We start from the raw sequence: 15532 nt of genomic DNA on the forward strand, positions 1-15532 counted from the left end.
TTTACGCATGAGAAAATTGAGGCCTATAGACATTAAGAAACTTGATGTGAACCCAGATGGATTGGCTTTAGGGTCTGCATCTTGATGCTTTGACATTTTGCAGCTAGCATTTGAGTGCTTGCTGTGCGGCCCCACTGGGCTGAGCACATGCCCAACCACCCTGGAAGACAGCTGTTACCTTTATGCCTGCTATACAGGGCAGGACTTTCTGCATCACAGAGGGTAGCTAAGCTGCCCAAGGTTTCCCAGCTGGGTAGTGCAGAGCCAGAATTCAACCCCAGACTTGCAGTGCTCCAGAGAGCTCCTGACTGCTCCTTTTCCTCCTAGGACATGAGTTAAGATGGAGAGGAGAGACATGGGTGTCTTGGGGTCACAGCATGTTTTAATAGAGGCCAATGACCCCATTTCCCTTAGATCATCCCATTTCCTGCCTTCTAGCCTACTAACAAACCCAGACCCATCAGCCCTCATCACTCAGAACCATCACAAGGACACAAGAAGTGTGGACAAGACCAGTACATCCCCCAGCACTTCAGGTGGGTGGTACAGGAAGGGATCTCAGTTAGGCGAGTGGAAGAATTTCCAGGCAATGCTTGTGATGACTGACAAAGGCACAGCTTCTCTGAAAGCAGAAGGTGGCCTTGGCCTGTAAAGGACCTGGAGGCACCCATCTGAGGCAGGTGGACCGATGCATGCCTTGTGTCCCTTCTCTGCACTGAGAAAACTGACGGCTACACCCTGGGGCATTCTAATTTATAACTTGCCATTTGAACCATGGCTGCTCAGCCTCCCCATTGCTGCCTCCTCCCAGGACTGAAATGAAACCCAGGTCATGGGTTTAACCCCAGTGATGGGGTGTCTTCAGGGGAAAAGGAGATTTATGGCTTGGTCTCTGCCCTCAATGAGCCATCATCCTCCAGAGCCACTGTAGATGCTGCCTTCCAGGCTGGGCAAAGCCAGGACCAGTGCTGAGGGGCAGGCGGGCATGCAGGGCTGGAGGAGGGCACCATGAATCTCTGACAGTCCGTGGGGCTCCCTGGCTCATGGATGTCCAGTGGAGGGAGCAGCCGATAGATCACAGCTGGGCTGTTGACCTTGAGTCTTAAGCAAAGTGAAGAATAAAAGGTCATATTTATTCCATCAGAGCCATGGGAGCTGTGAAATATCAGAGTGTGAATAAAGACAGTGGTAAATCACTTACCACTCTTAGAAACTTGGCCGATCTGTCTTCCTGCCCCATCACCCACTGGGCAAGCTGGGGATCAGTGTGCTCAAAGATGGAGAAAAAGAAGAGCTGGGGGACTCCAGGGGACCGCAAACAGTGCCCTCTGGAGTATAGCAGTGCCAAGAGTCACTGAGATTCATAGGTTCCTGGAGTGTAAGATGTCCCTCACTCAAACGTGCCCCTGCTGAGGAGGTTGTCCCTGACCACCCCACCTAGAGCTGAGCCTGCCCCCTGCCCAGCACTTTCACCTTGGAAGCTCCTGTGCTTTTCCTTTTTGCCAGCATGCTCTACTTTATAACCTATTAAATAAGTTACCGATTATGTTTATTGTTTACTGTTGGCCCTCCCTGCCCAGAATGTCCCCACAAGGCAGGGACTTGTGTCTAGTGGTCACTGCAGTCACTGCAGTGCTGCATCCCCAGTGCCTAGAGCAATGCTGGCACATAACAGGTGCTCCATGGAAATTTCCTGGATGAACGGAAAAGCCCAGGAAGACCTTAGGAATGATGTGATTCCAACCCTTCCCCACGCCAAGGAGGAGCAGAGAGCCACACAGGAGAGAGGCCGTGCCCCAAGGCGTGGAGCCTGTTAGGGGTTGTGGAGCTGGGAGAAGAATCCAGGTGCCTGTGTCCTGGGCCAGGGCTGGGGTCCTGTATAGTCCAGGCTACAGCTGCACCCATTGGAGAATGTGCTTGCCAGCCACACTCTGTTAGCTCCTAAGGGACCCAGGAGCTACACAGACCAGCGCTAGCAGGCTGAGGGCTTGATAGCTTCCTCCCTTGATTAAAAAAAAAAAAAGGTAAAACTATACTCATAACTAGCTTCCTAATCCAAAGAAGATCCAAAAATGGGTTCCTTGATTGGGGGAGGTCAGGGGATTTTCCTTCCTAGGAAGTTTTAGGGTTGGTGGGCATATGGTGAAGAGTGTTATGTGCCCTCCTGCTAGATGCTCCACATGGGTCACTCATTTACTTCCCCCTCCCAAGCCGTGATGAAGTGTAATAATAATAGCTGACATGTCTTGAACTATGTGCCAAGCACTGTTCCCTGTACTTTGAGGTATTCATTCATTGAATCTTCCCCAAAACTCAGTGAAGTGGGTGACTTCTATTATCATCCCCCATGTGACAAACGGAGAACCTCAGGCAAATATCCTGAAAAATAGTAATATAAATGCTACCATTCTGGGTGCTTGGGATTCATCCATGAACCAAACGACTGGAGATCCTTTTCCTCATGGGGAAATGGACCACAAGCACAATAAATGAGTGACTTATGTAAGTGTGGGAGGCAAGACATGCTCTGCACAAAAGGAACAGTACAGCTGGGTGAGGGGCTTGGCGGGCAAGCTGCGATATTAAATGGTGTGGCCAGGGCAGGCCTCACTGAGAAGGTGAGACTTGGCCAGGACCTGAAGGAGGTGAGCCAAGCAGAGGTCTGTGGGAAGGGCATTCCAGGCAGGGGGAACAGCCAGCGTGAGGTCCCAAGGCTGGAGTGCATCTGAGGAGCACAGACAGGCCAGGGAGGCTACCTCAGAAGAAGAGAAGGGCAGAGCCTGGGAGATGGGGCCGGTGGGGTGGGGGAAGTGGGGCCAGGTCACGCAGGTCTGGCAGGCCCCTGCGGGGATGTTTTCTGAAATGCACTGACTCATTCACATGCTCCCCTCACTTAAACTCACATATGCTCACAGCTCAAGACAACACCTTCCTCTCCTCCCTGCTCACACACCAAGGATGCTTCTACACTGGCCAGTGGGGACACACACACACATACACACGCACACACACACAGGATTATGGGAGAGGGACAGGAGGGGTCCTCATCAGCCTCGCTCCAGCTGTAGCCATGTATGGCCTCTCCCCCACCAGATCAGAAGAGGGAGAGCAGGCCAATTCCTGGAGCTGCAAACCCATGCACCCCAATAAACAATGCTGGAGAGACTCCCAGAAAATGAAAGACACAAGCCTGTGACTTACACGGAATTTACTCACATGATTACGTTCATACTAAGAGGACCGCAGACCCATGTGGTCTTCCTCCAGGGACACTAAAGTGCATATAGTGGCCCTATTCTGTGCTCCTTGTCTACAAGAACTGCTGCCCCTGGCCTGGGAAGGGGCTGGGAAGAAGACAGGGTAATAATGCCGCTGCTTTTAGTTTCTTCCAGTTAAAGCCAGGATGATGCACCTCTAGGTCTGGCCAGCCTCACCTGAAGGCTCCTGGCTAATGAATAAATCCCATAATGAGGTTCATCGTCCCATTCAGTACAGAGACCCTGACCCTCAAGATGACTTGCCACCTGCCACTGCAAGAGGTCTGCTGGGAGGTGGGTGGGTTGGATGGTGTTAGCATTCTCTGAGGAAAAGATAACGATGATGGTAGGTAGACAAATGGATAGTAGATGACAGGCTGATGAGAAAGTAGGCAAGCATTTCCTGTAATCACACATGATTTACTGAGTATGTAGCGTAATCCCAGTGCTTTGCATGTATGATTTCTAATCCTCGCATGATTCTGCAAATTAGGTTTGCAAACTGCCTTTACCACAAGAAGACTGACGTTTGGGGACCTTAAGTAATGGGGTAAAGATTATGCAGCCACAATGTTAGGAGTCAGGGTTTGAGCCCAGAGCCCAGGTCACGCTGGTGCCAAATGCTGTGTGCTCTCAAGAGTTGAGAACCTGGCGCCTGAGCTCCCGCAGCCCTTTAACGGTTGTACCCTACCTGCCCTTCTCCTGCCTCCCCCTTGCTCCTGTCACACCTCTTCCAGTGAGAGTCTTGTGGAATTCTACAATGTCAGCATTGGGCACTGAAGCACAAAAGCAAGAACATGACCTTCCCAAGGCCACACAGCAACTCCATGACAGAGCCAGGGTCAGAGCCTTGCCCGTCTGGCCTGGTGGGTGGGCACAGCTCTACTCCACATCCTCCCTCCACACTTTGCTCGGCAGGGTGGCCTCTCTACTGCCCACCTGAGGCCTCACTTGGAAGGTCATCTCTCTCCCCACCCCTAATTAATTCCTTCCAGGCCAGGCTGCCTGTGAGAGGCAGAGGTGCTGGGGGACAATCAGCAGAAATGCAGCCCAGAGAGGTGCTGGGCGGGCGCCTTCTGATCACCAGCTGGAAAGGGCATCTCCCCATGGAGTGAAGCACTTGTGCACAATGACACCACAGTTTCACAGGCCACTGGGTAGTGAGTGCAGCCCCAAGGAAGTGCCAGTTTTTCAATCACTTATCCATGCAACTTGCTGAGGGTCCCCATTATAAAAAAACAACACCTCACATTTGTGACCACTTGATGACTTACTTGCGTGCTGTGTCCAGGAGACTCGCATCTCTGCAGATTTTCCCCACAATCCTCTGGGGTGAGTAGAAGGATTATCATGGCATTTGACAGATGAGGAAGCTGAGGCTCAGAGGAGTGATATCTCCCTTGTTCAAAATGGCTTAGCTGGAAGATGATGGGGCCAGGATTTGAACCTGACCTTCAGACACCAAATCTAAACATCATCATGGCTGCTTTTTACTGCACAACCATGTTCAAGTACTGAACTAATAACATATTTAATTTTCACAAAGATACCATATGATCAATATTATTAACCTATTTTTTCAGGCAAGAAAACTGAGGCTCAGAGATGTGAAATGACTTCCCTACATTACACAGTCAATGTGCTTTTCTCACCACAGCACAAATTCAGCCCGCAGGTTGATATAGATCCCTTAGTCAAGGAGCTGCTGATCTGACAGAGGCGGGGGGTTATAACTGGAGAAAAGGTGCTGCCCCAAAACTCATGCATGAAAAGACTAAGGACTTCATTCCACCTTCATTTCTTCTATCAAGGGTCATCGTCACTAACTTCCCATTCTCACTGAAATAAAACTTAGTTTATCATTCACTCATTTATTGCCAGGCATCATGCCAAGCATTTAACATGCCTTATCTCATTTAATCCTGACAGTATTCCTACAAAGTAGGCACTAGCATTTCTACTTAGCTAAGGCAGTCCAGGTTAGATAATCTGCCCGGGGTCACACAGCTAGTCAGCGGCAGTGTGGGAACAGAACCCAGGCCCAGCTGACACCACAGCGGACACTGTGAAGCACCATGCTTTCTCTTCTACAACCTCTGCATGCCCTTGATTCATGCCACGTTCTGCTCTAGAACTGCCCTGTCCATCAGCCATAAAGACAGAGATGTAAAAGAGCAAGCAGATGGCCAGGGGGCCACTCCCTTCCACCCAGGTTGCTCCCCAAAGGCCGCCTACCACCCCAGGTCGGACAGGACCACCCAAGCCTGTGGACAATAGAACCAAGAATCCCCTCCTGATGGTGACTGCCACCTGAGTGTGCACCAGTCATGCTGAAGGGACAGATGTTTTGAACAACCTCTCTTCTTCCTACCCACCTGGCAGAATTTACTTTATGAGAGCATTTTTTTGTCAATTTTTTTATTGTGTTAAAACACAGATAACATCAAATTTACTATTTCAGCTCCTTTTAAGTGACCAGTTCAGAGAGAGACATTAAGTACACTCACATCGCTGTGCAGCCGCCATCACCCTCCATCTTCACAACGTTTTCGTCATCCCAAACTGAAACTCTGTACATATCAAACATTAACTCCACCTTTCTTCCTCCCCGGAGCCCCTGGCAACCACCCTTGGAATCTCTGTCTCTGTGAATCTGACCACTCTAGGTCCCTCCTGTAAGTGGAATCATGCAGTGTTTGTCCTTTTGTGACAGGCTTATTTCACTTAGCATTACATCCTCAATTTTCATCCGTGTTGTAGCATGTGTCGGAACTTAGCAAAAACGTGGAACGCTTCATGAATTTTCATGTCATCCTTGTGCAAGGCCGTACTAATCTTCTCGCTAGCATTCCAGTTTTAGTACTATATGTGCAGCCAAAGTGAGCACGGTGAGAGCATTTTGAAGGAAGCTGGCGACTGTCCCTGGGTGTACCCCATGAAATTATGGAGCTGCCAGCTGGGAGAGGTGTCTGATTGGGTACATCATTGGGTGGCACTGACTTGGAGTCCACCATTTATCCTAGTGTATTTTGGATGCAGCTGGTGGGGAATCTTCATTTTGCAAACTCCTCTGTTTATGAGATGTAATTGGCCTGACACCTTCTGCATTTTTTTTCTCTAAGTGATGAATTGTCACTGAGCAAGCTCTTCTCAGCTTCTCAGGGAGATAAATGGCAATTACCATCATCATCATCATTGTGGCTGGGGTAGCAATGGCCCTGCAAAGAATGCAGAAAGGGCAGCCGGGGTTACCTCCGGGACACTTACTTTCTCACTGCAGGAGGTTGGTCTCACTGACCCCATTTCACACGTGAGCAAAATGAGGCTCAAAGAGTGGAGAAATGATCTGGATTCACACTGCTCGGGGAGCCAGCCTTCAAAGAGGTTTCTGTGTGATTCCAAAGCCCACACTTTTCCCTGTGAGACATGCCAACCTAGTCCTCGGGGGCTGGACCTAACGACAATTAAATACAGCAAAAAGTTCCACATCAAGAGAGACTTGGGTGAGAAAGGATAAAGTCCTACAGACAGACAGCAAGAGGCCTGGGTCAGCTCCCCCGGCCATGGTAGAAATGGTGCTTTAGGAGAACAGAATGGGAACAGTATGACTTACTGGTAATCACGGGGTATTGCCATTGGCCGCCTGCTTACTATGGGCCATCAAGGGGATGCAGCTTACAGGAATGTCCACCGTTGTCTTCAGTGGGGGTCCTCAAGAGAAATGTGTCTGATTAGGGGAATATGGGATCTAACTCTGTTCTCTGTGCTCAGATCATTTCAGAGAGGGGGCCAAAGACAAATTAGCAAGTGATCAGAGGGGAGCAGCTGGGATACAAGCTGGAGACTGTGTCCCCAAGAAATGGAAAGGATGGAAATGTTAATTCTGGAGAAAAGAAGTGAAATCTCAAGGTGGGATGAGAGAACTGCCACCCAGCTTGGGAAGCACCAATGTGTGTTAAAGAAAGAAGGCCTTTGTCTGGGGCACCCCCATGGGGTTGAGTTGGGCCAGTGGGAGGAAGCAGCCCCTGTCAGCCCACAGCCCACTGCGAGCAGGGCACCAGAGCCACTGGGAGTTGTATGAAGTTGGGGGGAGCTGCCTGTCCTGTCCCTGGAAGTGGGGTACTGGCAGCCAGAGGAACTGGTTACTGAGGGACCAGTGGGCCCCTTTCACCCCAGCAGCCCTATAGTCTGTGAATGGAGCTGGCAGAGGGAGTTCTGGAAAGAACCAGCTTTATTTTGGTGAGTCAGCCAGCCAGGGAAGTGCCTGGGCTGGAGGGTTGGGCTAGGGTCAACAGCCGGTGCCTAGACAGACAGCCGGATCTCAAACGCCGGCCCCTGAGCTGTGCTGCCTACCTGTGCACCCTTCTTGTTAGCCCTGGTGGGTTCATCTCTCTGTCCTCACCAGGACCAGGACTCCCTCACAATCACCAGTATACACTGAGCACTCACTATGCCCAGGGCACAGTTCCAATTACAGCCACTGACTCATTTAGCTCTCATAGTAGCCCTGTGAGGAAGGCCCTATCCTATCATCTTTCCCCCTTTACAGAGAGGTTAAGTGCATTGCCCAAGGTCACACAGTTGGTAAGTGATGGTGCTGGGCTTTGAACCGAGGTGGTCCAGTACGGCTCGCACACTCTGACCTCCTGGCTTTAACCTCTCCAGGAAGGAGAACCATGGAGCAGGGCCAAACTCCCACCCTGACACTGTTGTCTCAGCTGAACACAGGGGCTGGCGATTTCCCAAACCCTCGCCAGGCAGCTGTACCTGCCATGCTTCCTTGGTCAGGGAGCAAAGGCAGGGCCTCCCCAGGTCAGATCCTCCCTTGCCACCAGGTAAGACCTTACTCTGGGGAGATGAGCACAGGGGCAGTGTGCTGGGGCTTGGCTCACTTTGGCCTAATTTCCAGTCATCTCTACACTCACTCAGCCAGGGCTTAACTAGCACTGTCATCATGTGTCTTCTGAAAAAGACTTTTGGAGTCACATGGAGGGGACGGCCCATCCTGCTGTGAGGACTGAAGCCTGATGTCTCCCTGCGAGGCTGGCTGGGATCCAGGTGCTGCCCTTCCCCTGGTTTCTCACCTGTGCAAGGTTTGCCAGCCACGGTCCCTGAGGCCTAGGTTTCCACTATCAGAGATATGTTTCTTTTGCTTCAGCATCACCAACTCCTTTATATTACAAACCCTCAAGTGGAGCTTACTATGTGCCAGATGCTGATCTAGGTCCTTTGGGATCATGACTCACTTAAACCTCAACAATCCTGTGAGGCAGAGATTATAAATGCCCTGTTTTACAGAAATAGGACACTTCTGAAAAAGCAAGGCACAGATAGGTTAAGCGATGGCCCGTGGTGCATTATTATAGCTGGTAAGAACCTGCATTTGGAGCGAGTAGTCTGGCTCCGAGTCTGCGCTCATCACCGCGCACGCGCTGCCTCTGCAGCTTTTCCTTCTAAACGCAGGCGTTCCTGAGAAGGGTGACATTTATCCTTGTGATTGGATTTATCAGAACTTTTCTTAACAGAGACTTACTCGAGTGTGATGGGTAACTAATGTATGAGACGTGGGAGAGCAGGAGCTAGGCTACAGAAACAGGGTGAGAGGGAGCTCAGAGCTGGCCCATTCCGAGGACTATGGAAACAGGCAGGACGCCCTGTCAGCGGGGTGAGTCTCGGGAAGGGGCTGGGCCGTAGTGGAGTGTGAGGCAGAGGCAGAGCCCTCCCAGAGACAAGGAGGTTGAGCCTCGGGGAGCCAGGAGAGACCCCACTGAACCCAGAGGTCCTAGGAGCTGAGAGAAGCTGAAAGAACCAAAGAGAAGGGAGGGAGCTCTCCAACGTCCTGGTGTCCAAAGTCCTCTCCAGCTCTCCAACCTGAGGAGGCAGAGAGCTCAGAGGCCGGATTGAGACCTGCAAGACGAAGTTGTTCAGGGGTAGGAGCTGTCCCTGAGCTTGATGACATTCCCTGGCCAGGCCCATCTGTTTGGGATGCCAGTGCTCACGCAGGCCTGCCACCTGCTGGAGTGCATAGCAAGGCTGCTCAGCATGCTGGAACAGAGCCGCCCAGAACCCTATGCTGCACAGTCCAGTCCACTGGCTACAAGTCACACGGGACTGCTGAGCCCTGGAGGTGTGCCTAGGGAGCCTAAGGACCTGAATTCTTTATTGTATTTAATTTTAATTAATTTGAAGTAAATTTTAAATAGGTGCACAAAGCTATTATATTGGGCAGTGCAAAGATAGAACATTCTGCTCAATAGATGTTTGGGAGGACCTACTATGTGCCAAGTGTTGTTCTAAAGGCTGGAGAAAAATCAGTGAACAGACAAAAACCTCGGATCGAAGGAAGCTGAGATTCTAGAGGAAGGACAGATAATTAACAGAAGCGCAGTAAATAAGCAAATGATAGCATCTGTTGGGCAATGAAAAGTGCAGTGGGGAAAAATGTAGTAATGAGCTTGGGAGGCCAAGGCAGAGATGGCGGAAGACTGCAAGGTTAAATGGGGCTGTCAGAGAAGGTAACATGGAACAGGATGGAAGGAGATGAGGTGGTGAGTGTGGACATCTGGAGGAGGCACATGCAGTGCAAAGGTCCTGAGGCAGGGGCACCTTGGAAGGTTTGAGGAAGAGCAGGGAGGCCAGACAGCTGGTGCAGAGAGAGCAGGGTGAGCAGGAGGAGAGGAAATGGGAGAGGTGAGAGGCAGATCACATGGGGCCTATGGCCACATGAGGACTTGCACTAACTGAGATGGGTCTCCCAGAGGTGCTGAGCAGAGGAAGTACTTGATCTAATTTGGGTTTTAGCAGAACCACTCTGGCTGCTTGCCAAGAAGATGCTGGGGGAAGGGAGCAAGGGAGTTCACACAGAGGCCAGTTCAACAGGAGGTTTTGGTCCCAACCCTGCCTGCTGTCATGAGGACTGTGGGTAAAGATATTGGGGTGCTTTGCCTCAGAACCTCAATCCTGTTGAATGTGGCTCCTTTAGTTGCTGATAGGGTGAAGTAATCGCCAATTAGACAGGCTGCCCCAGGACATCCCAGGGAACCGTGTCCTCTCCAGGAGCAAAGGCAGTGGACAGCTACAGGGCCTGGCCCTTGGCCCCTGGCCTGCCTGAGCAGTTGCTAAGAGGCTTCTGATCCTTGAAGCCCTCACTGAATCATGCCAGCTCCATGATAATCCTGTTGTAAAGCAGCCCTGTGCCATCCCCTATTATCACTCAGGGCCAAGCATTTAGGGAAGGCCAGCATCTGGCGCCAGGCACTGCAAGAGGGGATCTACAACATGTACTGCTGATTCCAGTAATTCTGATTGCTCTCTGACTCCCAGAAACAATAAATATGAGACACAATTTCTTCCAAACACATAGCATTCTCTCCCACTGAATTTGAACACAGCCCCAGAATCCTCAACGCTGGCACCAGCAAACGCTCAGAGTTGGAACACAAGACAGAACGTGTTTGCAAGCCTCTCTGCACCTTGTTCCCGGCTTCTACCTGGCTGATCTCACTTCCTGCCACTCTCGTTTTCCATTACTCTGCTCTAGCCATACTAGCCTCCTCACAGCCACTGCTTCAGGGCCTTTGCACCAGCAGCTGCCTCTGCGGAAACTGTCCTCAGATATCCATGGACATCCTCATTTCCTTCGGACCTCCCATGAGCATTCAGAAGTAGCAAGACAACACTCATCACTCACTGGAATCCCATCTCTACCCCTAATTAGCTATGCGACCTCAGGCCAATTCAGTTAATCGCTGTCTCTAAAATGGGGAGGATAATTATGAAAGGTACATCCCAAAGTCATCATGAGCACTGACTGAGGCAGTAGGAGAGCACAGGGTTCAAATCTTGCCTAGGCACAAATATTCTCTTTACGAGAGCTTTGGCAAGTTGCTTCTCTGAGCCTTGATTATTTTATCTGTAAAATAGGGAAAATAACAGTACTTCCCTCAGAGTTGCTATGTTTTGACATATGATAAGTGTTCAATAAATGTTAGCTCTCATTGTAGTGATGTATGTTTTTTTTTTAATTGCTGTCAAACAGCCTGACTCAAAAACTTGCTTCCTGCCAAAATCTAATTCTGCTCAATTCAGTTCAAGATAATACAGTATAGGAGAGATCATGCTTAGTGGCCTGGCCAACCTTACTCACTGACTCAGCCACTTTCCAGCTGTGTGAACTTGAGCAGGTGATTTATCTGCCCAAACCTCAGTTTCTTCATCCGTAATGTGGGGATGATTATTCCTACCTCATAGAGTCAGTGTGCAGAATCAAAAAGACCCCATCGAGTGCCCAGCACATGGTAAGTACTCAATAAACTATATGAGACAGAGCTGCCACCTCTCCTCTGCTCGCTTGCAGTTTGTGCATGGAAGCGTCAGGGCCCTTTGGGCTTGCAGGGAGAGGGAGAGGTTGGGGAGTCAGGCTCCTTGCCTCGGTTTAATGAGGCCCTTTCATGTGCCCTGAGATCTCTTGGCCAGCCAGAGAGGTTGGCAGGTCAGCGTTTCTGTGAAGAGCCAGTAATAAGGGTACAGAGCTGGGGAAGTGGAGTGGGGAAAGCTTAACATGGCTTCTCCAAATTAGTGCTGCTGGGGCTCAGCAGGCGGCCGTGATGCTGCAATGCTGGCAGGTGGGGAGCACCAGCCATGGTGGTGCTGGGGTGCTGAGGCCATAGGGGCTGGCGGGAAAAGAGGTGGTGTTTGCTGACAACTCCAGGAAAGCGAGAACTGCATGTTGTACATAGACACTAGGCCCGATTTCTTCCTTTTACACAAACACACATACACCCCTCACTCACCCTCCCACTCGCCCCCTCTCTGTCACATGCCTACACAGAACACACTCGGGTTCACCTCATTTTATCTGCAGGGAACTGTCTTAGTCAGGAGAAACTAGCTACTGTTGCAAATGGTTGCAAACACATAAAGTCTCAGACACCATATAATTTGATGGTGTTCTTGCTCTCGTAAGAGCCCAGTGGGTGGTATACTGGATTAGTCAGGTGCCTGCTTCAGTGGAGACTCAGGCACCTGGTTTTCACCATGCCTCGGGCTCATTGTCACCTGTATGGTCAAGGCAGGCCTTCACACCCGGGGTCCAGACGCAGAAGGGAAGGAGAGTGGGGGGCAGGCACTCCTGCTCTTGTAAGGCCTGGTCTGGAGGTGCACACACTCCGGTCACAGTGCTGCATTTGCCAGAACTTACTGCTTAGACACCCCTAACTGCATGGGAGACTGAGGCTTGCCTTCTGGAGTGAGCCCAGGAGTGGGGTGAACTTTGATAGCTCATAGGCTTTGCCCCGAGGTCCAGGTGGGGGTGCTTAGAAGGTCTCCCATTCCCATTCCCAGATGCCCCAAATTCCTTTAATGAGAACAATTAGGAAAGAGCAGACTTGGCATGCAAGTGTCTCTGGGAGAAGTCACATGAGGGGGTACACCTCAGAAGTGTCAAGGGACTTGTGGGAGCCTCTGGAGGGGGCAGGGGGACTGAGTAGAAGACGGACAGAACAGCGACTCACACTGCCTGGGACCAGAACCCTTCTATATATGTGAACACCTCTACTGTCAAACACACACATTCACAAATACCCACATGATCAGGGCTCACATGGTACTTATAGACATGCCCCTCACACAGGCACACACATTCACCTGTATGCACACCCTGAACACATACCTACATGCACATCCATAAAGGTGAGCTTCAAGGAAGTAGAAAAACCACTCTCTGGAAAGATCTCTTCAGGACCAGCCAATATCTGAGAGTACCCATTAGCCAGCAATCATATTTAAATAAGAATCCCTCACATTTGTATAGGTCTTAACATTTAACAAAGCACTCCTTCATACACTGTTCAACCATAGGGTAAATATTTGCTCAGCAGTGACTCCAGGCCAGATATCCTGATTGGCAGTGGAGATGCAAAGATGAATAAGACAAGCCTGCGTCCTCAAGGGAGACATAGGCATATGGAGGGTTCAGAGGAATGTAGGAGGGAGGAGAGGGCAGGAGTTCTGGGTGGGCTCAGAGATGACCTTTGAGTAGGCCTAAAGGGATGAGAGGCCTCTAGAAAGAGGGGCTGCTGTGTGCAGAGGGGAGTGGCGAGTGATTCAGAGAAGGTGGCAAAGTGCTTCCTAAAACTGAAGCTCCGCTAGGTTCAGCCAAGATGTGCTGCTATGGGTGTGAAGTAAGGATAGCCTTATCCCAAAGAGCAAGAAAAAGAAATGATAAGTTCTGGTAGGTATAACATTCTCTGCCTATAAAGATTATCTCCTTGTGTTACTCAGGATTCAGCCAGGGGGGTGGAAAGAAAACACTCTAAGAGGGAATTCAGCACAAGTTGGGTTATATGGGAAATGGTCAACCAGGGTACAGTGAGGCACCACGGAGATGAGCTGCAGCAGGAAGCCACTATGACCTACCGTCCCCATCCAAGGATGGAGCAACACAGAGGAGGTGGTGTGATCAGAGCCTGCGATCCAAATCTATCTGGAAGGAGCCAGAGCCCTAGAACTGGGATCACAGATGAGGCTCCAGAGCTCACAGGGTGACACCATTTGAAGCAGAAAATGAGAAAGAAATACCTGGCTTCTCCCCTCCTCCCACCCTCCGGTCTTCTTCCAGCACATCCATTGGCCAACACTACCTGGAAGCTCAAGAGCAAAGGAGCCTTGGAACAGGCAAGGGAGCCTGGGAAATAGAGTTCCTTGTCATGCAGAGAGGAGCAGGTGAAAGGGGAAGAGATCTGAGAGCAGTAGTAGAATAACCTGTATGCTCCCGTGACTGCTACTTAAACCTATGGTATCAGTTGTAGATATGTTTGCTAGTATTAAATTGAATGCATGAACGCCAGATGAATATTAATAGGAAAAAAAAAGAAAGCAAAACAACTCAGAAGCAGCTACTTATGCTTGGTTTGTTTTTCCTGGGTAAGTGCTTGGGGTTGCAGTTTTAAATTGTGTTTTAGAGCATGTGAGCTTAATTAAATTTAACACAATGGAGCAACTTAACTTAAAATAGCAATTCATATTTTCTGCTAACAGAGATGTCACTAGTTGATGTGATGGAAAGAAACCTATCAGGATTTCAGGATGTGTCTTTCACAAAGAGGGCTCTGACTCGATGGTTGTGCTAGATAATATCTTTTGCTTCTCCAGAACTGCTTTCCCCTCCTCTGCTCTGCTGTGTGCCCTGGAAGGCTCACCAGTGTGCACCCATGAACTCTAGCTTTTGGTTGGGGTCAGCCATGGTGAGCAGTAGCAGAAGACTGAGAAGAGGAAAGAGGGAGGTCAAGGTACTTATTTATCTAGTTTTCACATGATAAGGTTGCCCCTGGCTCCCTCAGTCCCCCAACCAATTTTTTTAGACCAATATATTTCAACAGGGGACATGTTTTGTCCCCAGAGGATGTCTAGCAATGTCTGGAGATGCTACTGGTATCCAGTAGGTAGAGGCCAGGGATGCAGCTAAACATCCTGCAGCACATTTGGAGGCAGCTGCATTTGTCCAGACCCCACCAGAAAGAATTATCAGCCCACAGTATCAGTAGTACCAAGGCCAAGAGCCCCTGCTCCAGACCTAGTGCTTCTCCAACTATTCACAGTGCAGGGCCAGGTTTTTGTAAGAATATAATGGAAACAGTCAGAAAAAAATGGTTATGCCCCTGGATGTCACAGCCAGTGCCAAATTGCTGTAAAACTTTCTAGATGCTTACTCTCAGTTTCTGTACCATCTGATCATGGACCTGGAAGAAAGAGCTCACGGACCAGCACTCACCTGCTGGCCACACTCCGAGTAGCACTGACCCGCGTGACTCTCTCTTTCTCCTGTGTCTGGTGACCTCCCCTGGTATGCTCAGACCTAGAGAGGGCAACAGCTTGGCTGCTACCAACCCTGGGGTATTGCCTGTTCCCTTGTGGCCCCCAGCCCCTATCCACCCATCTGTAACGAGTCCCTTTGGAAGTAAAGTCTTCAATTCTCCCTCTGTGAGTGCGCCTCCTGCCCTTAAAGAGCCCAAGTGATTTGAGGTATTTTCCTAAACAATGTGGGCAAAGATAGAGGGTGTGTGTGGGTGGAAGGTCCCATATGTGTTGAGAAGCTGGGTTTGGGAGCTTAGACTGTCCCTTGTAGGTCATGGTCTGCCCTCAAAGAGTGTCTCAGTGGGTGAAGGGCACAGCCAGAGTTGTACTTTAGCTGAGCACTATGGAGATGGTGGCCTTTAAGGAGGACAACCAGAGGTGAGGAGGCCCATTTGGAGGCTGCTGCATTCATCCAGACCAGA

The 15532-nt window shown here is 50.2% G+C and overlaps 1 protein-coding gene and 1 non-coding gene across 4 annotated transcripts in view; one reads left to right on the forward strand and one right to left on the reverse strand.

Moving 5' to 3' along the window:
* Nucleotides 1–15532, forward strand: part of LRFN2 (leucine rich repeat and fibronectin type III domain containing 2) — a 176666-nt gene that overhangs the window by 153861 nt on the left and 7273 nt on the right. The window lies entirely within an intron of this gene.
* Nucleotides 6036–6144, reverse strand: LOC118970190 (U6 spliceosomal RNA). Its single transcript, XR_005057980.1, has one exon. It is a non-coding gene; the product is annotated as a U6 spliceosomal RNA (small nuclear RNA).

The sequence above is a fragment of the Manis javanica genome, chromosome 16, assembly GCF_040802235.1.
Source record: "Manis javanica isolate MJ-LG chromosome 16, MJ_LKY, whole genome shotgun sequence".
Taxonomy (NCBI): domain Eukaryota; kingdom Metazoa; phylum Chordata; class Mammalia; order Pholidota; family Manidae; genus Manis; species Manis javanica.